The sequence below is a fragment of the Falco rusticolus genome, chromosome 1 (assembly GCF_015220075.1).
Source record: "Falco rusticolus isolate bFalRus1 chromosome 1, bFalRus1.pri, whole genome shotgun sequence".
NCBI lineage: Eukaryota > Metazoa > Chordata > Aves > Falconiformes > Falconidae > Falco > Falco rusticolus.
The window spans coordinates 89,847,244-89,873,199 of NC_051187.1; positions in this window are offsets into that span (position 1 = coordinate 89,847,244).

Sequence of the window (25,956 nt, forward strand, 5' to 3'; positions counted from 1 at the left end):
TGTGATTGTCCAAAAGGTTTATGTACTTGTGTTTTCTATCAGTATTTCTGTAGAGGGAATCCTTTTTGTTTACTTGTGTCTTGCAAAACTTGAATTGATTTGTGAAAATTCACATGGGTCTCTGCTGGCATATCATAATTAAATAACATTTGGATAAATCCAAATGTTATTTGGGGTTAGCCAATGCTTTTTAATTCTTTGTCTTCGTTTTTGGTGAACAGTACAAAGAGGTGTCCTGTTGGCTCATGAAGTTAGATACAGGAGTAACAAAGCTCTGCAGGGGTATTTTGCAGGGGTTTGTGCTGAAGGAACATGCCACAAGGAATGAAGCGGTTTACTTCATATATATATTGAGCTCCCTATCAATAGGGAAGGTAACTATGGAAAGTTGTGATTTTCTTCAATTCTGAAGTATGATATGCTGTCATATTTGCAATATGATATTCATCTCAGAGGCTAGCTTTTACTAAACTACATTCATACTACTAGATCAGCTCTGAATTATGATGTACAGATGGAAGATTCTGCCATTATCAATATTCAGAAAAAAACATTGCTAAAATACTATTCTTTCTGCAATAGTAACTTAAAGGTGGCCCCTGAATTAGATATGGACAACTGAATTTGCTAGCAATGTAGCTATAGGCTTTGACATTTTGGTATCTGAGGCATGAATATTCTGAGATTTGGTCAAGGTCTAGAGCATTGATGAATATTGATAAATTATTAACCTAAAAACTTCCCCAAAAGTAGAATAGTGGAAGGAAATAGATGCTTCTATTGCAGCTTGTACTATTCTGTGCTAGTTCTTACCACTTCCAAACTACAGAAATAAAAGTTGATTCTAGTCCCAGTAAAAATCATCTTGCTTGGCTGTCTTGCATGCTAGCAGTCACATCTTCTTTTGATGGACTGCAGCTGATGGACTGTTGCAACACACCTGGTACATACCAGTTGAGAAATAAATCTTATGCAAGGTAAAAAGTATGATGAAAATGCGTTGTTACAAAAACAGTAAGTAAAATTACGGGGTTTTTTATTAACTTCATATGATCTAGGGCTTCTAATCTTCCTCTTTACATTTCAGTCCCTTTTGTACTTGATTATCTTTACAGTGTCAAGATCTACATGACAGTCAATGTCCTCTTCTGTCTGCAAACCAGAATCTGTGGCTACTAGCATATGAAAAAGATTGTTTGATTGTCCAAATGCCTTTGGATCCCTGATCTGAATTACCTTTACCCATTTATATTTGGTCATCTGAAAGCAGCCTATGAAATTGTGTCTGTTTGAATCTGTTGATAACATACTGTTGCCACTCTTATCACCATTCCCTTCTGCTATGATGGCTCACAGTATAACTGTCATTTCATAGATCCTTGGGATTCTCAACCTGAATCCCAGGTCTCAGCAACTCTGTCTGTACTGATAACTCTCATAGTATTAGTAGCTGTTACAAACCCACCAGTTCTAGATATTTGGTTTACTGGTATATTTTGGGAAGTGATACTTTTCAGTTTTCTGTGTTTATCTTTTTACTGTGACAAAATGTTCATATTCCTTTTATATAGCAACACTAAGGCAGTCATGAGAAAGTGCTCTGGATTCACTTCCACAACACAAACCTATCACCGAGCATTTGCTTCAGCCAGAGAAAGAATATATATTTCATACATACGTGCAATAATATATATGAAAGTAATTTTATATTTCCGAGTGAGAAGTGCCAGTATAGTAATGCAAAATATTGCAATAGTACTTATCATAAACACTGATTCTCCTTCATTTCCATGATTAGAAAATGCTCCCTAGGTCAGCTTAAACACATTGATACATAAACACATAAGGCCAGGTTAAACTTAGGTTTCTGGTGCTAAGAGAGGGAAATATGCTGTGACTGCCTTCCAGACTATGTGCTTAAATGTCTGCCTCTTTGAAAACGATACACACATAAGGAGTAATGCATACACTGATGTGCAATCAGGCACGGGCATCCAGGAAATAACAGATGCTTTCAGATCCCATGATAGAGACAGATCCATAAAGGCCAGTCAGATTTAGATTCATAAAAATGTATTCTGCATCTGTAGCAGGTTATCTGTAAGAAAGCATTTTCCTCAAAGAACTGATTATTTACAATTTTCATAAATAGAAGTTAAACTGAAATAATTTTAAAAAAATATTCTGGCAATACATGGAAATTAGACTAATTCCATTTAACTTTTCATTCCTTCTTTCCTGATGTTGAAAAGGATGGATTATTTTTATCAGTAAAGACTGTAAGAGATGCTGGTGAAGCTTGCAAATTATCTTTGTATTTACCAAGACTGTTTTAATTCTGTTGTCATGCTGGACTGTTACTGTCAGGGTAGCATTTTTTATGTCATCTGCGGTGAACAAAGTGTGTGCTGTTTTTCTCTAACTTTTGCCATTTTCATGATATTAAGTGGCAAAAAGGAAAGCTAACACTATGGACATTTACAAATGCCTGTTTTGGAGTGTTCATTTCATGAATTCTGTCCTGTTATTCAGTTCAAATTGGAGGGCTAGAAGGATCCTGCCTTCACCCCAAACTTACTAATTTCAAAGTAAGAGTTACTATTCTTTGTATCTTCAGGAACTGACAAGGGAGGAGGGAAGCAGAAACAAAACTTTGTTAAGAAATTGAGTTCTTGCTATAAAAGCAGAAATGTCAACCCTGATCTTTTCCCTGTAATTGCTACACCACTTCTCCACTCTGTAGAAGGATGTTATTCAAGCAGTTTCAGTGCATGACTCTCCCATGTCTTCAAAAGCCTCTGCTCATAGGAATCTGTAGGCCTTGATAATCAGTCTCCTTGAATCGTTACTTCACTGCATTAAATACTCGTGGGCTTATGTATGCAGTACATCCTGTCCAGGAAGAACAAGGGGTAAATTATTTCCATCAAAGAAGAACTGAAGTTGTCCTTCAATTTTTCTTTTATGGAGAATCTGAATTATTTAATTAACATTTCAAAGGTACTTATTTTTTAAGGAAAGAGCCTTTTTAATAACAATGCTATGGAAAGCATTTTAAACCATTGTGTAAAAAGACTGATCTGCTTAAGCAGCTGTAAAAGTCTACCCTCAGTACTGCAAAGTTAGGTGAACTATTTTGTATCAAGGTTTTTCTTTTATTTTTCTTAAAATTTCTTTTCTTCAAAACTCTGCCGCCAGTTTTCCAACCCTTTTTTTGCTAGGGTCCTTCAGGAGGCCACACTTTCTGACTTCTCCTGCTGCCATAGACTGATATTTTTCTCCTTTAATAATGCTTCAATATCTCTTTCTTATCCATTAGCAAGATGACAGTTTTTGAAGAAGGATGTTGAATTTGCTGATGTTGAATTTACACAGACATCATTCTGTCTAATATTATCTGCCAGGTTACAATAGTCAGGATAGTATTTCTGATTTAATTTCACTTTAAAGGAGACCAATGCTGAGATGGGCAATACTAACATAGACTTTCAAGAAATCATAAATAATATTCCAGAGAATTTGAACACAAGTAAGTTTGATCTAAAATAACCACTTTCCCTCCAATAATGTGTTTGGTTTAAAAGTAGATGAATGCAATTTCTTTTGTCTTGTTTATAATACACAAGTTAATGTGCTAGTAGAACAACATTTTGCTCTGTGATGGACATTTACATATAATTTGTATATTTTTTCTTCTCATAACTATTCATCTACAACATTATAGGACTTCTTTGGGAGTTTAGAATAGTATTTTCTTTTAGGCAATGATTGACTTTGCAGCTTTCTAGATAAAAAACTGCCTTACATTTAAAGAATTTAAACATTGTCAAGGGTGATTTGTTTGGTTTTCCTGGCTTTCAATAAGAAAAGTTTTCATTTTTCTGTGTTGTTTTGTTATGTTTATAAATGTTTAACCTTTATCATAAGTCACTTTGTGTTATATAAAAGTAGAAGACTCCTGCTCATTACAGAATTCAAAAGGCTTTCCAGTTAACATAGAAAAAGGTTAATATTGGGAAAGGAACAATTAATAAGTTTTTTTTACAGAAAATAGTTTCAAAAATAATTTATTAAATATCTTCCACTTTGTTCAAACTTTTACAAGTTGTATAATAAATAATTCTGATATGAATTAACTATTGTTTTATACACACACATGTGTCACACAGCAGCTTTGCTATATGGTAGGGTATATATATGTTACCTGTGGACATAGATGTTTGTTACAGGTATATACGTCATGATTACCTTTGTGTGTTTATGCTTGTGACATTTATATTACATATGCATATGTCTTCTAAATTGCTGAAATGTTGCAAAACTTTTAAAGCTTCAAAGAGCTGATCTTTTCTTCCATAGATTCTTTGTTTCTCCCAGTTACAATTAGAGTAAATCAGTTATTTGCATGAAGACGAGGAGACTGGTAGAGTCTGAAAGCAGTGCTGCAGGATTTCTGCTGTATTATTTTGTTTTATATCAGCTGTTTTGAAGCCTTTGATATAGCTAGTCACAGACTGTGTTACAGAGGAGAGACCATACAAAGTGATTTAGATGACAGTAGATGCTATTTGCTTTTTCCAAACAAGTGTAGATGTCTATAATGCCTGCAATTTCCATTCCTGCCACAAATGGGAACTGTTCCTGTGTTTTTGTTTTGTGTGACCTAGCTATAGAAAAAAGTAATTGATTAAGTCTGTGTTTATCCAATAAGGTGATTTGAAACAGGCTCAGACTTTCTGGTGGGGGAAAAAACAAGTGTTAAATGTCAGCTAATGAGTAGTTGAGCAAAACGATTTTTGCCCTTTCTCCTCACTTAGTTGCTCAGTCAAGTGAGGTTGTAGGAGATGCACAGCTCTTTATTTCAGTACTACACCTACTATAATGCCAAGCATAGTCCATAATTTCTTCTGTACGGTGTAAGTGTATGTATATGTGGGTTTAAATGTTGGATAGTAATAGGTGAAAATAGGAAAAAGGACTGAAATGATCTCGGGGTCACTAAGTGTAGCTTCCAGCTGTTTTCAGAAATCATACGATATGACACAGAATCATATAACCATTTAGGTTGGAAAAGACCTTTAAGATCATCAGGTCCAACCGATTAATCAGAAAATGAGTCAGTTTACACCTGGAAGTAAAGATTTTATTTGACTAAGTTTTACCTGCACAAAGATGAAAACTGCATTTAGGTTTACCTTTTAGCTGTTGAGGCATCATGATATTAGAGTCCCTTTCATGAACAGTTTAAGATGCATTTTGAAGTGAGTCATATTTCTAGCACTTAAGACTTGTGTTGGAAGGCTCTTCCAAAACTCATTTTACTGATTAAACTAGAAGCCTCTTCCTAATTCTGGCCTAAATTTATTTGTGGATGGTATGAATCTATTTGTTCTCTGCCAGTATTGTTGAGCCTAGATTGATCCTCTCATTGCTTATATTCTGCTTTCTGATATTGTGGTGTGTTGACCTTGACTGGACAGCAGGTACCCACCAAAGTCGCTGTCACTCACCTCCCCAGCTGGACAGGGAAGAGAAAATACAGTGAAAGGTTTGTGGGTTAAGATAAGGACAGGGAGATCACTCACCAGTTACCATCATGGGCAAAACAGACTCAACTTGGGGAAATTAGTTTAATTTATTACCAATCAAATCAGAGTAGGATAATGAGAAACAAAACTAAATCTTAAAATACTTTCTTCCTGGACTCAGGTTCACTCCCAATTTACTGTACCTCCTCCCTCCCCAGCAGTGCGGGGGAATAGGGAATGGAGGTTGCAGTCAGTTCATCACATGTTTCTGCAACTCCTTCCTCCTCAGAGGGAGACAGTCCTCCATGAACTTCTTGAACATGAGTCCTTCCCACAGGCTGCAGTTCTTCGCAAACTGCTCCAGCCTGGGTCCCTTCCACATGGTGCAGTCCCTCAGGCACAGACTGCTCCAGCGTCAGTCCCCCATGGGGTCACAAGTCCTGCCAGCAAACCTGCTCCAGTGTGGGCTCCTCTCTCTCTACAGGTCCACATGTCCTACCAGGAGCTGCTCCAGCACAGGCAGGGGGTCACAACCTCCTTTGGGCATCCACCTGCTCCAGCATGGGGTCCTCCCCAGGCTGCAGGTGGGGATCTGCTCCACCGTGGACCTCCATGGGCTGCGGGGGCACAGCCTGCCTCACCATGGTCCTCACCACAGGCTGCAGGGGAACCTCTGCTTTGGTGCCTGGAGCACCTCCTGCCCCTCCTCCTGCACTGACCTGGGTGTCTGCAGGGTTGTTGCTCTCACATATTCCTCTCTCCTGATGCAGTTGTGTAGTTTTTCCCTCCTCTTCTTAAATATGTTATCCCAGAGGTGCTACCACTGTCACTTATGGGCCTGGCCTTGGCCAGTGGCAGGTCCATCTTGGAGCCGGCTGGCATTGGCTGTTGGACATAGGGGAAATTTCCAGCAGCTTTTCACAGAAGCCACCCCTGTAGCCCCCTGCTACCAAAACGCTGTCATGCAAACCCAATACAGATGTGCTGTCATAATTTACTTAATTTTCTTTTTCCCAGGGTAAGTGGAATAGTCTCTTTAAGTCTTCCCTCAGAAGACAGGGAATCTGTTTCTTTGAGTGTCCTGGAAGACATCTCTGCACCTGATCCAGTTTGAATGTATCTTTTCTTTTTAAACATAGATGATTGTAGACTGCATTTGTGCTGCAAGATCAAAAGTGCTTTATACAATGGCATTTATACTTCCTTTTCTTTGTTGGAAATAATTTTCCTGATGCATTGTAGGATTTTGGTTGTTTTTTTCACAGCTGTAGCAAATGGGTGTCATGGGTATACTGTGAAGGCCATCTTTTTCCTATACTACTTTCAGTTGTCTATATTTCATAGCAGCCCTCCATTGCATAACATTGTAATTTGTAATATTAAAATTTAATCCGGTTTCTATTACTTCAGTCCTCAAGGTCATACAGCTCTTTGTGTATGGTCCTCAGCAGGCTGGCTTTTAATATCAGCAAACATTAATTAGTACATCTATTTTATTTTTTGTGTGTCTAAGTCATCAATGAAAATACTAAAACTCATCCTGAAGTGGATTCTTGAAGACCTCCTTTAAGAATTGCCCCTCATTCAAGTAATTCCACATTCAGTACAAATCACTGTGTTCCATGTAACCTGGTTCTTGCCTACCTCGCATTTCTTGTGCGCATTTCCTCCATCATGTCTAACTAATATTCCATGCACAGCAAGTCAGTGCCTGAAAGTAATTACGTTCCCTTGGAGGTGTATGCTTATCTTTTCAATACCTTTCTGAAGTCCAGATGTAATCTTTTCCATTTCCCTTGGTTTTATTTAAAATAATGTAACATTTTTATCGAAAACAACTGCTAAAATAATCTTTCAGCAGAGACTATGGAGGCAGCTAAGAGATCCTTTTCACGCCATGTGTATTTATCAGAATGAATGTATAGTAAAAGAAAATGATGAGGGCAGACTTCCCTGTTAGGATTGTTAGTATGTTACCTGGGCTCCGAGCTTTTAGCAGTCGTGGCTGTGCAGCTAACTTCATCACCATCAGATCACCATCACCTTCAGATTCATGTAGCATCTACACCTTATTTTCTCAACACTGTTATTTAGGAAAATCACTCTGCTTGCTGCAGTTATTGAAAATAAGGTATTTTCTCTATTGGAATCTGTCCTCTTTCCAAATGTTTATGTGGGATCACCTGGAGCCTTAAAGTATTTTCTTTTAATAGGGCTATCATGTAAGATATGTTTTAATGTTACTCCATTTCTATGCTGCTATAACTCCATGATAGTCAAGCTCAGTCTGTTCATGCACAAAGGTTTATTAGTATCCCTCCACATAATATGAGACTGTCTTACAAGTGGAAGATGCCAGCTATGGTTGGTCTGATCTCAGGAGAATGTTCATAATTAAATAACATTGTTTTGTGTTTTTGTCCCCTTTTGACAGGACATCTAATATAAAGTAGTACTCTGACATCATAGTAGGCAGCAATCCAGTGGTGTCTCAGTTCTTACCATATGCATCAGTCTTTCACGTGACTTACTTTCATATAACTTACACAAACTGCTCTGTTCCCATCCTGTATGGACCAATTTCTTCTTTAATCAGATGGTGCTTCCTGTCTGATCACCATGACTCTCCTTCAAAAGATAAATAATTTGCATCTAACACAATACTGTACTGGAAAGATCTTTTTTTGTCTCATCTATATTCAATAGCAAATCTCTGCTTTTCAAATGGGGGTTGAGAGACGATCCTGTGAACTACTGCAAACCTAGTGTTCCTGGTAACAGCAGGAACTGACATTGTTCAGTAACTCGCTTGGATTCTAAAAGCTAAGATTAATGAGAAGCTTGTGCTTTGAGAGTTTTTATTGACCAGCTCTCAGAGCCAGGCAGACCACCAGCATGGATCCTATAGGAACCTTCTTTCCCATAGGAGAAAACCCCTTGTCCTAAAATGGAGGCCCTGTGATGTCCATTCACTTTCAGCATTTCTCTTTCTGTCTTTTGTAATCAATCTTATTCAGGAGCTTTCTTTTACATGCTAACTATGCAATGCCAATGGGACCCTCACCTCAGATGAGGTCTTTAAGGGCTACTGGTAATACATATAATCTTTTCCAGCACCAAGATTTAGACTTCAAAATCAGAGGGAAAAGGCAGAAGCTGAAATTAGGCTGGAAACAAAGTTAATGTTTTTACCAGGGAGTGTAATTAGCCCATAGAGCAGCTTCTGGTAGGGGTAGCTGCTTCACAGTCATTAAAATGTCATAGACTTACTGTGTTTTTGTTTGTTTCCTTGTATTTAATACAAACCATATGGCAATGAACAATACTTCATTTTGAGTTTCCAAGAAGGGGAATTCTTATTAACAAAGGCTTTCTAGTAGCATGTGTGAAAGAGGACTTTCATTATATTTTTAGGGTTAATTTATATAGGGTAATATTTGGTCTCAGTTAATCCATCTGTCTAATATTTTAACAATATTTTAATGAAACCTTGAGCCAGATGTCAATGTAGTTAAGTGTTGCTTATTTTATCCGTTGATTTTCAGTAAAATATTGAGGAATGAAAAACCGAAAACCTAACTCTAACAAAGGGGAATTACAATGATTGTCATTGATTTCAACAGGGTCAAAATGTTATGGAGCATTTATATGTTCAGCAACTGAAGTAGTGAAATATAAATATAGAGATTTGAGATTGCCTTTATGCATGTAACACAGGCAGTTATTGTAAACCCAGCAATTCTTTTGTATGTAGCAGGTCATAATATTTTATAATGCATCGGCACCCCCCCCCCAAAAAAAAAACAAACCACCCAACCTTCGTAAAACATGAACTGTGTGCCAGCTTCCTTCCTAGTTGATGATAGTCACAAAGCTGGTCCCAAATCTGTCATTGCTAAATGAACACTAAACTGATACTAGTCCTTCTCTTTATTGTGGCCTAGCGTGGTCATTGCTGTTCTTAGCCCTTTGACTTGAAGTGTCCAGCAGACATTAATCTATGCTCATTACATGCAAATTTTAGCTGTAGTCTTTGATTTGGTTGCTGCTGCTGAAGGAACATACACATAATTTATCAGGGCGCTACTAGACCTTAATCGTCCTGACCAGCCTCACCTTGGGCCTCTCCCTACAACCCTGCCTGTGGTCCCAGGCACCTGATTTCAGTTCATCCCAGGGCCTTCAGTCTTCACCTGAGCTATGTTGGGAGGATGGCTGGCCTCCAGCTCAACCACAGCCCTGTCCTGCCTGGCCATGAGCTGTGTTGATCAAGACCCTAACCTGAATACTGATTTCCTGGCTTGAACTCAGCCCTGCCTCATCACCATGATTTTGCCTGATGATTTGGAGTCTTGGTTGAGCCTGGCTGCTGTCTCCAGGTCTGTCCTACCCTGTTCACCTTGCCTGGGTACTCTAGGGCTGGGCCCTGGCTGGCAGGACACCTGTCCTGCTTGCTGGGCATTATGCTCAGCTTCCACCTTCCCATCCCTTAGGGAGCAGCAAGCCAGCCCTTAGCGTACACTGCTACAACTGTCTACTGAAAGAGTTAGAAAAGCTTAGATTCAGCTCCTGTTCCAGTTGACAAAGGGATATTGCTTATGGATGTTGGGATCATGGGCTGAGTCAGTCCATGAAATATTAAAAAGAAATCTGAGGTGGAGTCAGCCTTAGTTGGATTCTGGTCAGTAAAATGATTATACTCAGTGGTTACATGCATGAGTCTGTAGTTAAGGAGTTGTTACAGAGCTGTACTTGGTCATTTGCATTAGAATATCGAACCTGTTTGGGACTGTATTTAGCAAACTTACAGGTAATATTGTAACCTATTGCAAAACAAGAGGCTTTTATCAAGCTGTCATTTCTTCACTTTTGGAATAGTTAGATATCACATGATGTAACTACCCCAGATGGCTGGGTGGGAAATTCCTGCATTCCTGATTTACTGAGTCTAAAATTTCACTGCTGTCAGACCCTTGAATGCACTTATGGTTGGATAATATTTTGGTTTCTGTGGCTTTTGGAGAAACTGAACTTTTAGTTATTATGCACAACATTAATATCCTTCCTCCCCCTTGTTATGTGTATAACATTTTTTGTCTTCAGACCATTACATCTAGCATTACGTGACTCATGGCCCATTGCAGCTCAGTAAAATGTCATGGTTATGAATATATTGCACAGTGAGCCTGTCTTGCACATCTTCGGTGCAATATTTATTATTCAGCTCTTGCTGGAGTCAATGGAAGATTTCCATTATGCTGAAAAGACATTTGGAGCAGGTCTGAGTTTGCCCTTAGCATGCCTGACTACTGCGCAAAGAAAAGGCCTATTTGTAGACTGAGTAGCCATCTCTTTTATGACTTTAATGTAGTCACTACTGGTGACTAAAATGGAAGTTTCAGCATACTCTGGTCACAAGACTGCATACTCAGGGCCTCTGAAGAGCTCACAGGTTTCCACATGAGCTAACAACAAGTTGCATTAAGAACACCTCATCTACTTCTTGAACAGGAAGTCTGTAGCAGATGCCCACTGCAATGTCACCCATGATGGTCTGTCCACTAATCCTAACCTCTACATTGTCAGGTCCCTAGGCCGAGCTCCATGTGTTCCCACTACACTCACATAACGAGCAAATCCCTCTCCTTCCCAGTCTCTCCTGCCTAAAGACCCCCCTTTCTTTCTGAATTTTGCTTTAACCCTCGTTAATCACATTTCTTTCCTGTTGTGTGTAATTTTGCCTGCCATGAGCTCTTTTGCCTGTTTACATATTCCTCCTTAGGCCCCCTATTACTTTTCCCCATATTCCCTTGTCCTCATTCTTATGTTGCCTTGTCTATCTTCCTCTGTCACCACTTGACTTTAGTATCTCACATCAGTAGGTATCTGGGGCAGTGGAAGACCCAAAACTGAACAGATGTGCTTTGATGCCATTCTTTCAGTCCGGAAGTTGTACTTTTCCTCATATTATCCTCCATGGCCCTCAAGGCTTACTTTTTTATAGTAATCCTCTTGAAACAAAACCTATCTGTTTTCTTATGGTCTCAGAGCATTGTTATTACTTAACTTACTAAGTAAGATTGCAGAGACACTGATGCTTTCTTTAGAAAAACCAGGCTGTATTATACCATCCAGGATAATCTGTGATGTGCTAGTATGAATAGGATCTGAAATAAAGTATGCTCTGGGCTTGGTTTTCATGGAGTTCTGTTTCTTCTTGATGTATTTATGCACCCAGCCTGACCACCATATATACAGTCAAAGAAGCTACATGTGCAATTTTCCTTGATCAACATGGTAAAAATGTACCTTTTCTAAAGCCATCAAGATCATTTCATACGATGGCACTGACCTGTGCCATTCTGCATGGGCTCACTCGTCTGGCAGAGCTCCACAACAGCTGTGATATCCCAGGAGATTTTTTGCTGGATATCACAGCAAACCAAGAAATCACTGCTTAATTTCAATGCAGGGGAAAGAAAAAAAATGGAAAACTAGCTTGAAATTATTTACAAAACAAATACACAAATGGTGGGAATAGTCACCATACTCATTTAACCCATTCTTAAACGTTTGCTTCTACTTTTCAAATAGTAAAACTGAGTAGTATTGTTCTTTATGTTGTCTCTTTGGTCTGAAATTTACTGATTTCTACTGCAGGAGGTGCAAACTCCCTTAAAATAGCATTTGCTGACAAACATTGTTACTACAGCACAAATAAGTAGTTTGAATCCGTTACTCCTATGTAACTGGTGTTTTTTGCTAAGCCTTGAAACTAGGGAATTGATTCTTCATTGAAGCTGATGTGAACTGAGACTACCTCTGCATAAATAAATGAAATAATAGAAAGACAAAAGCATGCAAAATAAGGCTCAACATCTCTGAAGGGAGGTGACATATTTGACGTAAAAGATTGTCAAATTTTATAGTAATTTATGACTGATTCCCAGAAGACAAACATTATCTAAAATTAAATGCTTCAGATTTGCAATCAACAATGAGTCATGGGTAAATGTAGAGAAAAGTAGCAAACCCAGCAATGAAAGAAAGTGCGTGTTAAGAATAATACAAAATAAATTTGAGATCTAATAGCTGAATATTCCTAATTAATCTCATTCCATTTCAGTTTTCTAGAAAAATGTTATTTGAGTTTAATTTACTAGTTTTTCAACATCAGCAATCCCAAATCAGATGAATAATTTTTTATCTAAAAGAGCAAAATATTCAAATAAGGGCATCTATAGTACATATGAAATCAATAATTTTTTTTAAAAAATATCACGTTTTATGAAGGAGTTCTTGTGTGTTTCTCAGTTGCAATGGAGTCTGATTTTAAATGACTTTATAGCTATTTTTGCAAAAATATTAAGAAGGAGTGCATCTCTTCTTCATTATTTTTCCCAGAGCTTTTAGTTTTATCTTCACAGTACTCTGAATAAGATGAACTCATCCAGATAGCTGTTTACTTAACCTGGTACTGGCACATCAGGTGAATGATAATGATCAAACTTACCCTGTGGAACTGTGGGATCATATCCCAATGCATATTCTTCTTCCTGGAAAGGCTGTGAGTAGCTGGCCCTCATGTCTCTAGGGGATCATCAAAGAAGCATGCAGATGGAAGGTATGATGGCAGCCATTTTTACAAAGATTTCCTTCCCTGAGGTGAGCAGATGAAACACATGAACAAAGCAATTTCTACGTGAACGCATCTTACTGCCCTGCAGTCAGGTTCAGTTTTCCTTTCAGTCCTGAAAGATGTGCTTAATAAAATAACAGATAACATCTATGCGTTTAGTATCTGATATACTGAGAACATAGTGCACAAAATCAGAATACATTTAAAAATAAATTGTCATACCAGAATGGGAAAATCACGCCTTAAATTTTGATGATAAAGGAGAAAATAGAATCTGTTGGTGAAACTTTAGTTTTTGATTACAGACAAAATGTCTTTGACATTGTGGTTTCATGGATGCTTTCTTAATTATGCATTACTGAATATTCTGAACCTGTTTGTATACTGGACTATACAATTCCTAATCTTCCTAAGTTAAACTCTCCCCAGGAAAAGTGTACCTTCTGTCCCAGTAACAGTAAGAAAACTTGATTTTCTAGATGTAACATGGAAAGGAAGGAAAAGACACTACCTGTGAAGAGGTAACTTCACAGGTACAAACTTACTGTGGCTGGTAAATCTACATCTGGCCTTCTATTGCAACTGCTCTATGCTGCACTGAGCAGTCTTAAAACTTACAAAGACCAACCTGGGTCAGGAGGATTCTTGTTGAATAGAGCCAAGCACTTTGCCTTCTGCTTCCCCCTTTTCTTCTGATATTTCCCCTTACTGATTAGTGATTGCAGCTCAGCTTTGTGGGGAAAAGTGAGGGTAGCTTTCAAGCTCTCATCCATGTGCCTCCAATAACTTGAACTGCGATCAAGTGGGGAATATAAGAAGCTCCCTGATAGCACCTTCCTTTAATCAGCAGAGAAGCTGCCCATCTCTCCCACTTAAATTAGGATAGGACCTATCATCAGAACTTGAATGTGAGTTTTTCCACTTTTCTTAGTTTAATATATTTACACTGAAGCTGGAAATGACTTTTACATACTTGATATTTAAAACACAACAATGAAATAATAATAATTGGCAAAAGTCTGCTTTATTTATTATTATATCCAAATTAAGTGACCCTTAGAAGTTCTCCAGAGGACTGAAAATCAGAAGTAGTAATGCTTCCCACTGCCCTGCTGAGAGGAACAGGTAATCATATTTCCTCCAGAAGCAAGTATCACAAACATAATGGAAAAGACATGTGAGGCACCTTACATGCCATCACTTCTTACAGTGAAGGCTTCTTTTATCAAAACTCAATACTTTTTGCATTTAGGATGCCTTTTGGGCCTCACACTGTGCAATAGATGGCTGGACTGTCCGTACCTAATAACATGTACACACCTAAAGCAATGACTCTAGCAGCGTATGTGATGACATTTGGGAATCTTAGCTGTTAGAAAAGGTGATTAAAAAGAAAGAGTAAAATGTGATACATAAAGTAAAGAATGAAATACCATCAGCTGATTAAGCAGAGAAGTGTGGTTAATTTTCCAGTTCCAGTGTAACAGGTATACTTGAAGACCTATTCATGGTGGGTCTCCTTCTTGCTTGCATTGCTGGAATTCAAGGCTGACTCCAACATAGACTAATAGCACTGCCATAAAAAAGCTATAGGACTTGGTGACTCAGTGACTTGCACTAATTATCTTTGTTTAACAGTGCTATGAGAGCTTGGTGTAGGTGGCCAGCTCCTTTACTCCCTGCCTGCTTTTTCTGCTGCCACTTCTTTGATGGGCCTACTCTTAAGTTTTTTTTTTCTTTGGGTTTTTTTTCCCCTTCTGAGGCTGGTGTAGAAGCTATGTTTCATGCTCTTTTCAGGCTGCACTCCGTAAAGGCACTGTTGCTTTGAAAGATAGTATCAAGAAATCAGTGTTTAATATTTCAAATAAGGTTTTACTTTGGAGCAATCCTTGGAAAGGTTGAAGCTGAAACAGGTTTCCTCACTAATACAGACTTCTAATACGTGTCCTTCTATTGTGTGAGCGTAGGCTCACGTATGTGTTCTGACCTACTGCTCCAGTTTACAGCTGCCAGTTCTGGCCTGCTGGAAGGAAGATGGTATTTTATTCCTTTGGGTTTTTTCATTTGAGCACTGAAGGTCTTTGGTTTACCATCTCTACCTCATTTTGAAAGAGAGGTGGCTCTGGCTGATGGAAGACCTGGGAAGAAACCAAATCAATTTACAGGCCATAGAACTTCACAGTGTTCTGAATTAGCGCTAAAATCGCTGGGGAAACAGGCTAAACAAGCAGCCAGGTGGAAGGAGGTGCACAAGCACATCAAGATAGATGCGACTGTAAACTGATGGCTGCAATCAGCTTCATCAGGGAATGAAAATCATGTGAGAAAAACATTTGAGTGCTTATGAAGTGTTTCAAATCCTTTAGGTAATCCCAATCCAAAACACAAATCGTCTGAAGAACAGAAAGTGATAATTCTTCAAACAATGTTGCTGGACAAATGGGCTAGTCCAGGAGGAAAGGACACAGATCTTTTCAGTTTGACCCTGCTTCTCCTTTATAATCCTCCAATAGCTGGGTGCCAGCTGCAATGTAAAAGAATCCCCTACATTTTAAAGCCCATTCTGTTAATGCCAATGCTGTCACAATCATATTTGTACTTAATTACTGAGGACTTGATCCTTCAGTCTTTGCGGGAATAAAACTATTGGTTTCAGCAGGAATATTGACACAAAAGGTATGATCAGCTTGTCACCAGGCAACTGTCTTTGTAGTAAAGAACATGTAATGCTGATAAAATTCACCCTGCAGCCTTTAAGTTTGGTGGTACACCTAAAACAGACCTTTCTTCAGGCCAAAACTTCTAAACTCCAATATACTTTTCCTGGGGACTATTTCTTGCTCTGCCATTTTTTATCCTCCTGTGCTTGGGTCAAGCTGCAAATCCATGTGTGTATCCTATGGACAGAATTAGGAATTTCAGAGAGTTACTCAAGTTCGGTTTTCCGCTGATGAGTTGTCATTTAGATTTAGGCCCAACGGCAGTTAGCTCTTTATCAAGCCAGTGAACAGTGCCTGGTTCTTCAAGGAAAGATGTAAGAGCTTGGCAGATTCCTGCGTTGAGGCTTCTGGTCTCTATTTAGAGATCGGCCAAGTCTGTAAAGTAGCCAGTCTAATGTCCTTTCCAAGATTTTATCAGCTTTATGCTACCACTTGATACCTTCAGTGGAATGCAAATTTTCAGTCTAACTTTTGCACATTGGTAGATATCTGACAGCCTCTGGCAGTGAGTTCCTTAGTTTTATTTCTGTTTGTATGAAAATACAGTTTATTAGTTGGGAATTTACTTTCTTTTGTTTGATTGTGTATATCCTTATTTTCCTGTCACAAGTCGGAGACGATAGTTGCTCAGTGTTCCACCCATTATACACATTATATACCTGGCGTCACTTAGTGTTCCTCTTACAGCATTCCTTCATCTGTCTTTTTCAATAACCAAAGATTTCTGATTCTGACACATATTTTACAGAGTAGGTGTCTAATGCTGCATGGAATACACCAGGCAAGACTGTACTGTTTATTGATATGAAGATATTGTCTGTTGTACTGGTAGGATTTTGGAATATACTTTTTCTATTTTTTTAATGCAGTTTATCTGGCTTTCTGTAATAACAGGCAGTTCTCTCTGGATACAGTTAAACCATACAGGTCATTTGTATATTTCTCTTAAATGTGGATGCTTTTCAGTGTGCATGTAAAACACTCAGTTATGCTATCATAATGCTTGTTTAGGTTTTTTTGCACATTCCTACAGTCTTCTCTGGACATTTCAGAGTCAATAACTTGGTATGATATGACATTTTATTACCTTGTAGATTTTTTCTTTAATGCAGCATTGGATATTCCCTATAGTAATTTAGTCATTTGATATATAAACTGCATCTGCACTCTCAGATACACTATTGAGGCTTGACGACTTACTGGTTTTGAACTACTGATTTGCTTTTTCTTCCAAACCCCTTTTCTGATTCTACCTCTCTTTGTTCATTCTGTCTCAGTTCAACAGTTTCCTAGTGCCAGACACCTGGGTATTTCTTATCATCTGGATACTTTTGAATAATCTGATGATTGCCAGACTCATGCTTGAAGTGTGAAGAGGCAAAATCCAAACTAGCAATGTCCTACTCTGTGTTTACAGAGCTGTGTTTCCTTGGTTTTGAATTTGTAAAAGGAAGCCCATAAAAGCTGTCAGACAGGTCTCTCACTGCTGCTTTTATATGAGGAAGCCTCTTAAAACTTAACTTAGCTGATCTGGATAGAGATTAATCCTCTGAAAAAAATAATGGACAGGTAACATAGTTTAAAAATGTCAATAAATATTCTCTCTTAGCGTGTCCAATATTTCTACAGCCAGTTATCACAGAAGCCAAAGATGATTATCAGATTATTGCCTTAAAATGTACCCAATCGGGGTAAGCTCCAGTGCCTAAAACTTTCATCTAACAGTCTAAAGGAATATTAAAATTAACCCCAGGATTACCTTGAAGGATGGACAGTATACACTGAAGGGGAAAATTATTTAATTTTGGGAATAATTCAATTTAGTCAATGAAACTGATAGTAACATTTTATGATAATCACGTCTCTTTAGTAGGGAGGGCTAGGGACACTGTCTTTCTTAATGTAAACTATTGTCCAGTAGACTAATGGACTTAAAGGAAAAAAAAAATAGCCACAATTTATAGCTTGGACAGTATATAAACAACAAAAAAATAATGAACAACAGTGATGATTTTATGCAAGCATATAGAACAAATCATAACACAATTGTATTTTGTATTGGATTTGGGTTTGTCTTTGGTTGTTGAGACAACAAATGGAATCTGACTGTAAAACTTGCTTTTTTAAGTAGCAGAATATGGAATACATTACCATAAACTGTCGCTTTCTGATCCTCTTAATTCTTATAAGTTAATATAAGATAAGCAACTGATTCTTTCACACTTCATAAAATAGAGAAAACAATTGTCTATACACTTATAAACAAGAATAATGCTTAAAATGGCACATAGACAGTATTTGCCATAAATACTCTTATTATTAATAGATTGTTCTAAGTGCAGTTCCTGAGCAACAACTTTTGAACACATAATCTAAGAAGTATCTAAACTGAACAACAGAGCAGAGTAACGGCTTGCTGCTTCAGCTGTCCTACTAGAATATTTTATTATGTATTTATTTCAGCTATAGATAGACTGTTTGTTTACTGAATACAAATTAAAAATGAGAACTGTTCTTTTTTCTCAAAAGAAATTTGCTGCATTTCAAATATGATATATTAATTCTTTTTCTTCCAAAGACAACCAGAGACTTGACTTGTAAAATACCCCAAACAGCAGAGTAGCTTTTTATACTGTATGAATAACTCTAGCACATAATTAATTTTCTTTTTCAAACTCTGTCATTAAATATTGTAATACATATCTGTACTGTGTATATTCCATAGAGATGTATGTAATCTGTTTTGAGTAATTTATTTTTGTGCATTTAAGTTCCACTTTTGTTAAGCTCATAACCTAGAGAGCTCTTGGCAAGAAAATTCAATGATTACTGTAGGGTAAAATGTATTTTTGGAGACCAATTTTATTCTGTACCCAGGCTCTTTCCAGTAATAACCTTTCTTTTTACACCATGTTGCCATTGCTGTGCATGCATTCAACAATTTCATGATCACTGTGGCCAAGACAGCCACCTACCACCACATCCCCCATGAGTCCTTCTCTAATACCAAATAGCAGGTCTAAGAGGGCATCTTTCCTAATCAGCTCACTGAGTACCTGTGACAGGAAGTTACCTCCTATTAACTTCAAGAGTTTCCAAGACCTGCTCATCACAGCAATACGATATTCCCAGTGGATGACTGGGAAGTTGAAATGTCCCATAAGGACCAGGGCTACTGATCCAGAATTTTCTCCTAATTGTCTATAGAATAACTCATCAGTGCTAATATCCTGGCTGGGCAATCAGTAATAGACACCCACTACAACATCTCCTTTGTTTTCCATCTCCCCATCTCACCCAGAGGCTCTCAACCACATCATCGCTGACTGTAAGGGCTGTACAATCAAACCTCTGCCTTACATATAGTGCAGTACCTCCTCCTAGCCTGCCCACATTCATTTGTGTTTGAAATAGCAAATACTGGTTAGCAATGAAAAGAAGCAGAAGTTCATAAGGAAAAGGTGATGAGGTGATGATGGGATATCATGAAAACAGATGTCACTTGATAAATGAGTTCATCTTTAATGTGATCTATTGCTGCTGAAATTCTGGCTGTTCTGTTGGTGCCTTCCATTGTCTATTACCTAAAAAGCCCAAAGGCTGTTTGCAGAGGGTTGTTATTTGAAATGCTTTACAATTTAAAATATGTAATAATCTGCTTTCAGCTTTTTGCTAGACAATGCTGCATGCAGATATTCTTCAGCATGCAATATTAACTTGCCAAACTGTGAGGAAGTTTTACTCTGGATTCGAATCAGAATTAAAAAACTTTCCTGATGGCAGTCCTGTCTGCACTGCTTTGGAGACAGAGCACCTGAGAAGCGTTCTTCAAGACAAAATTGAAATATTTATTTAGACTTCATAAAGATGGCAGATTCTGAGCCTGCTTTTTGTTTCTTACGTGTCAATGCTGAAATCAGGTATTCAGAAGAGTTGAACTAAGCAAATTTTTAACACAATATGATCCGTAAGTGAAGCAATTCTTCATGTTTTGCATGTGTGTGGCAGAATTTAAAGTGATATTTGAATGCAGAGATATTTATCCAGTTTACATTAGTTACAATTGCTATCCAGACAGCCCATTTTTATCTGATTTCAAAAACAAACAAAGGTGTAGTTTCTCTAATGTCTGTCAAAAGTGTGCCATAGCTACCAAAGCTTACATGGATTCCATGAGAAATTGTAACTTGGGCTCACTGATGAAAAGCAGTGAAAGAGAAAAGGGAAATCCAATAACCAAGGTATAATAAAGCAGTTACAGAAACATAGGAAGAAATATTCAGACAGTGTCACATTGATTTAATGGAGGAAAAAAACCCCAATAACTAGGAAGCGGGAGACTTCTTGGGCCCAGCTGACGCCTTGAAGCTGCGAAATGACACTGTGGACCTAGCTGAATAAATAAATGCAGGGAAGGTTGATAAGATACAGAAGGAGCAAAAATCATCCAAGTTGCATGGAAATTTCACATTGCCTGGAAGTTTCAAATTGCATATTGGTTTAGAGGAAAACACAAGAGAATGGGGATATAGAGGAAATTACAGATGTTATATGAAAATTTTCATAGGTTACGAGCAATCCAAATAATAGGAAAAAGAAAAGGGGGAAAAAAAAGAGATTGGGAAGTTTTGCTTGTGTGGGTGGAGTTTTATTTTTCCCTGAGGTTAGCTGAGTTGTAAAATAGAAAGCAGGTTGTAAATAATTCACTATCGTCCCAGCTAACTGAAGTTTTCTGCAGGAAGATAGTGCTCAGTGCTTGTGTCTGTATGCAGAAATACCAAGACTCCTGATCAGTTATTCCCTGATGGACTTTAGAGCCTTTTGGGACTTCTTTCCAGGACAAGCACAAGTAATGTATTGTGTATTATTGGATGCAGAAATAGAATAACCTGGGTGAAACAACATCTGTAAGCCAAATAAACACATACATAATTTTCCCTGAAATATTTCCATCAAGAAATCAGATTAAGTAATGACTATAACTAGAAGTTTCTGGGCCAGAGATACAGTACAACCTGTTTTAATTGTATGTAGCAACAGGCAGTAGTACAGCCATACATTAATCACGTTGTTCCGGTGGGTCATATGCCATTTATACTACCTGATTTCAGTCACCTGTTTTATTTGGAAGAGCTGGGGTTCTTGATTAGCTCTATAAATTCTTCAGATTGTGCTAGTGCTGCAATTCTAATAGCAGAGTAGAAGAGGCTGGTAAATAAATAGTGCTGCTGCCACGCTTGTGAATTCAGCCTTCAGGCAGATTTTCAATAAATGATGAGAATATGAGAGGCAACAACATGGAGTCCTGAAGAACTGCCAGTTTTGCAGAAAAGAAAAATAGAAAATAAAAAACCAGTAAAGATAACCTGCTTAGAATAGATTTTTTTTTTGACCACCAAAGCACTTTTATAGAAGCACTATGCCAATGGAAAGATGTTTAAGCAAGTATTTACATACCAGTCCTAACTACTGCGATGGTTGGCAAAATACCATGAAAGCTATGTAAACCATTCAGTGTGTATGGATACAGTTTAATGTTATCTGAACTGATTTCATACATGATTTTTCGTTTTCATATAGTGTTTTATTCTCTTGATGATCAAAGTCGGAAAGAGGGCTGTGCCTTAGAAATGGCTTTACCGTGGTTGTGCCCTGTTTCGTAACATTTAGTTACGAGAATTTTCCTGTTGACTTCAGAGAGAATTGGGCTGGGCTGCTAATACTTGGTACATGGAACATTTAATTCACATTGTTGTCTTCCTAAATATCAGGAGTTTCTTTTTATTTTTATTTTTTTATTTTTTTTTCTGTGCTAATGTTTGGGCTTTTAGAATTTGTTCCATAACACAGCTGATGTGTTACTGGCTTACCACCAAAAAAGTGAAGCACATTATTCCTACTTCAGTAAGCAACTGTTACTGTTTTATTGGCAGGGGAGTTAAAATACTATTCCCTTTATGTCTCTTTTTGCCTTTGGTGCAGTGGAGAAAGAATTAATACAATTTGGGTCTGAGCAACTGTAGTAGATAGAAATACCGTGATGCATAGAACAGCACTGTATACAGAAGCCTGTTCACCCATGTTTATATATAAAGTGGAACTTGCATTAACGGGAGCTCTGAATAACTTATTTTATGTAAGTGGACTTACATAAATGCAGGACTAGGAATAGAGACAAAGGTGTTGGATATTCTAGGATACACAGTAAAGGAAAATAATTGGATTATATTTCCTCTACAACAGCTTTTTTTGATCCTTCAACAAACTAGGAGTTTGTCCCCAGCTGCGAGTAATTTCAGTGGGTAGTTAAAAGACTTTATGTTAACCTGGCATTAATTATTCACACCTTTATCATTTTGCAATTGTGTTACAACAGTGCCGTCTATCTGGAAATGAAGTCTGTCATACTTAGGTACCATCCAGTACAAAATGTTACTAACTAATGTCTTCTGCCTCATAGCTCACTAGTGCCACACTCAAGGCTTCCCTTTCTCTGCTAAAATTCCCACTAAATTTTGAATTATATCACTGTTTTGACCTTGATAGTCAACAACTTCCATAGTATATCTAAACAGCCAACTAAAGCCCTCAAATAAAAGCCATCATCAGTAACTTTTTTTGCCTGACCCGGTGCAGCTCTGTATAGGTAAAACTTGTATGTTCAGATGTCAGGTGCTTTTCAGGCCAGTCACACATGGGACTAAATGACTACAGGAATTAGACTGACACAAACCTTCCTGCCCTGCACTTATAATATTCCACTCATATACTTACCTTCTTTAACTTTAATACTTGGTAGTATATATAGTTAAAAATATCTATAAGAAAAATAGTCAATATATTTTTCTTCTGTAGAGTAAGATGAGAGCAGAAATCTTAGTTCAGAGGTAGAGGTAGTTAGTCAAGTTGCCTTTACTCAGCATGATAAAAGCAAATACTGTGGTGTTGAGCCACAGTCATGATATGTGGTGCCGTTGCTGATCCAGAATAGATCAGAGCCGCAACACATGCTGCAATAATGTAGTTCCACATAAAGGGAGTGTGGGAAATCAGCAGTAATTTTAGGAAGAATGCTTAAAACAAAATGAAGAAAACCATTTTTTTTCTTCCTTTAATTTCCTTTTCTTGTGTTGTTTATTTATCTTGTATTTTTATCATTGCAGTTCTGTTGAATTCATATAAGGATTATTTGATGCAGCTTTTTTTGAACATTTGCAAGTTATTCTGATCAGTAACACTGAATTGTGGCAGCCATTTGCTAAATTTTAGTGATTCCAGATACCTCATTCATACTTTCAGGACTAGAAGCTGCAGTTGCAGAGTATTTCAAGAGGAACAGTAATAGATAGGCAGATTTCCTTTTTGCCATAATGGTTTCCATATTTTCATTAGATTTCAATTTATCTTTGAAAGCAAAAAGAAATACCAGCACTGAATATCAGTCTGTATTAGGAAGCAGGATTTTACAATGTTGGTGATTCCGGAGGCTGCTTAGTATTTGCAAATATAATTGTCAAGTCTGTTTCAAAGCTGAAGTGAGCATAACCTGTAATATTTTAATTGGCCATTTTATTGAGGTGTTGCAGAAGCTGGACACACAGAAGCAACACTTCAGTTACCAATAGCTGAGATTTTGATCAGATAAAATTTCCATGGCTTTCAAATAACTCTTGTTCTCTACCAGACCAGAAAGCTGTATGATACCATTTTCATAAACAGCTTTCTTAATGATGCACAAAACTTAACAATAAGAGATAAGGGTTACAAAAGGAAGAATAAAAGCATATAACTGCACCCTAAGGAACAAGAGTGAGAGGTGGTATGGGGTTTGGTTTGTTTGTTTGTTTTTTTGGTTTGGGGTTTGTTTTTTTTTATAACAGCTTGTTTTTCACTGCAATATTACAATAACTGACAGTTAGAAAGATAATTTTAGTGGAAGTTTTGACAGAGAAGAACTTTCGTTTCTTCAGACAGCTTCAGTGTATCTCCTAACACTTACAACCTAGTCCAGCTCTTGTATTCTTCACTGGAGTTGATTGGAGTTTTGCCTAAGTATAGAACAGAATGTGGGACTTCAATTGATACAGCCTAACGATCTATTAGTTCCTTTTTTGCTTACTCTTGTTTCACAGGTTTTTTAGTAGCGTTGAGTCAACTGGTCAAATTCTATTTTTTATAATAGGTGGTATGTTTGGAATTTCTTGCCCAAATTTCCTGAAAGGCTGTAACTTTCCCAGTGGCTCCTCATTACAGATACATAGCTGTTGTGGTTTAATCCTGGCCAGCAACCAAGCACCACACAGCTGCCCACTCCCTTCCCCCAGAGTGGGATGGGAGAGAGAACTGAAAGAGTAAAACTGAGAAAACTTGTGGGTTCAGATAAAGACAGTTTGATAGGTAAAGCAAAAGCCACGTGTGCAGGCAAAGCTAAACAAGGAATCCATTCACCACTTCCCATGGGCAGGCAGGTGTTCGGCCATCCCCAGGACAGCAGGGCAGGGCTCCATCTCGTGTAACAGTTATTTGAGAAGACAAATGCTATAACGCCAAATGTCCCCCACTTCCTTCTTTTTCCCCCAGCTTATATACTCAGCATGATGTCATATGGTATGGAATACCCCTTTGGCCAGTTTGGGTCAGCTGTCCTGGCTGTGTCCCCTCCCAATTTCTTGTGCCCCTCCAGCCCTCTCACTTTCTGTTAAGAACTATTGAGAGGAACACTTCCTAATTCTGGGACCTGTGCAGGAACCCTGTGCCTGCCCTAGTTCCACGCTGCGGTGATATCTTATTGTGCACTTTCTCCTCTCTGCTTCAGTTTTAAGTGCAAGTGAACCCAGCTGTGTGGATTTCGCAGACACCCCCAGGGTCACTGCTGAGGTTCTAGTCTATAAAATCCACTTGGTTTATATACAGCCTGACAGTGTTAGTTTTTAATTAAAGAAAGCTCCTAGCCATAGTAGCTCTGAAGAAAAGCTTGAAAATGTGAACATAAATGCCCTGACATCAGAAGACTATCAAAACTATCAAAAATCTGCAAGATTTGAGATTTCATGAACTTTTTTTGAGGGACTGGTAATATTTTCCTTACACAGGTCTGTTTGGAAGGAGATTTTGAAGGTGTCTTTCTGTTTGCTGTGTTAAACCTTGCAGAGATGATGCTTGTCAAACAGATTAATCCCTTGTGTAATTTTGTGGGCTTCCTTGGAGCTTTTCCCAGTGCTATTTCAGGAGGATCTCGAATGATGCATAAATGCTTTCTCTGGCTGGAGTGCTCTCTTGTTCTGCATACACGGAAATGATGACTGTAACTTGCCTTTAAGCCTTTGGCTGTTCAAAGAGCTGTGTTCCCCACTAAGCTTCATGGTGTGTGTTAAGTCTCATAGTGATGGAGACTGGTGTCACATTATGTGTATCATGGCATCCAGCTTGAAACAACAGGTAGTATCCATCCTGCGTCCTCTTTTAAGGCTGGTTAAGATGCTGAGCTCACAACTAGAAATACATGCCTTTTTTAAGCAGAATGCATTTGAATGTTAAAAAATACTTGACTCTTTTAAATAGAGTAGTTTTGTAATTAAAAGGGTTAAGTTTATTCTATGAACCTCTTTTTTCTTGAAGGGAAGAAAAAAGTTTTCCCGTTCCTCCTTTCCCTTTTCCATAGGAATCTTTTACACATCTTCTTTTAAAACTAAACAACTCTCAACTTCAACATACTGTGCTCACCTGGACTTCTCACCTCCGCCCCTTGACTCTTAACTGGTATACCCATCAGAGATAAACAATTTCCCCCTCCTGGTTCCCCCCCTCCCCCCCCACTTTAATAGCACAGTTTAAAGACCCATTGACAAGCAGATCAACTACATAGATATGAGGGAGTATTAACTTTTGCTGGGTATGTATGGCAATGGGCCAGTCTGGACAGTGTGTGGAAAACTTATTTTTTGTCTGCCACCAAAGCAATAGTGAACCTGAGAGGGAAGAAAGGAGACAGAGAGATTGTCCAAATCTATGCGACAAGAAGAAATGCACGAACCCTTCCTTTCTGCTTCCTAGTCATCTTCTGGGCTGG